A 455-nucleotide genomic window follows, 5' to 3' on the forward strand; every position below is an offset into this window, starting at 1 on the left:
CCTTCCATGATTATTTAGCACCTGTTTATTCGCTGTACTGGTCACAAAGGTCTGTGTTGAATCATGGGTATTTCCCATGACTGATAAAGACTGTCTGTTGTTGGGAGATGAGATGACTCCGAAGTTAAAGGTGCTTGCCACCCCGCCTGATGACCTAAACTCAATCCCTGGAACCCACATGGTAGAAGGAAAGAATTAGATCCCACAAGTTGTCCTCTGATCTCCACACATAGCTGAGATTTGCACACAAACAAATAAGTAAAGGTAACTGAAAATTTTAAAGTCCTAGTTTATTCAGAAAGCTGTAAATATTAATTCTGCTGGATATTGTTAAATAAGATACCAAAACTGTGTGAAATTTACCTTTTCTAAGCAAACAGATAAGATGAGAAGGCATCTCCTGGAACTCTGTCCCAATACTGCCATGTATTTCACTTGGAGCTTGGTTGAGGAAT

General features: G+C 39.6%; 1 long non-coding RNA gene across 1 annotated transcript in view; it reads right to left on the bottom strand.

Annotated features, from left to right (window-relative positions):
• The window catches only part of LOC116080976, a 4068-nt gene extending 3613 nt beyond the window's left edge, over positions 1-455 (bottom strand). The window contains exon 1 of the long non-coding RNA XR_004114704.1: positions 364-455. This is a non-coding gene — a long non-coding RNA (uncharacterized LOC116080976). The remainder of the gene's footprint in view (positions 1-363) is intronic.

Source organism: Mastomys coucha, unplaced genomic scaffold (genome assembly GCF_008632895.1).
Source record: "Mastomys coucha isolate ucsf_1 unplaced genomic scaffold, UCSF_Mcou_1 pScaffold6, whole genome shotgun sequence".
NCBI classification, from domain to species: domain Eukaryota; kingdom Metazoa; phylum Chordata; class Mammalia; order Rodentia; family Muridae; genus Mastomys; species Mastomys coucha.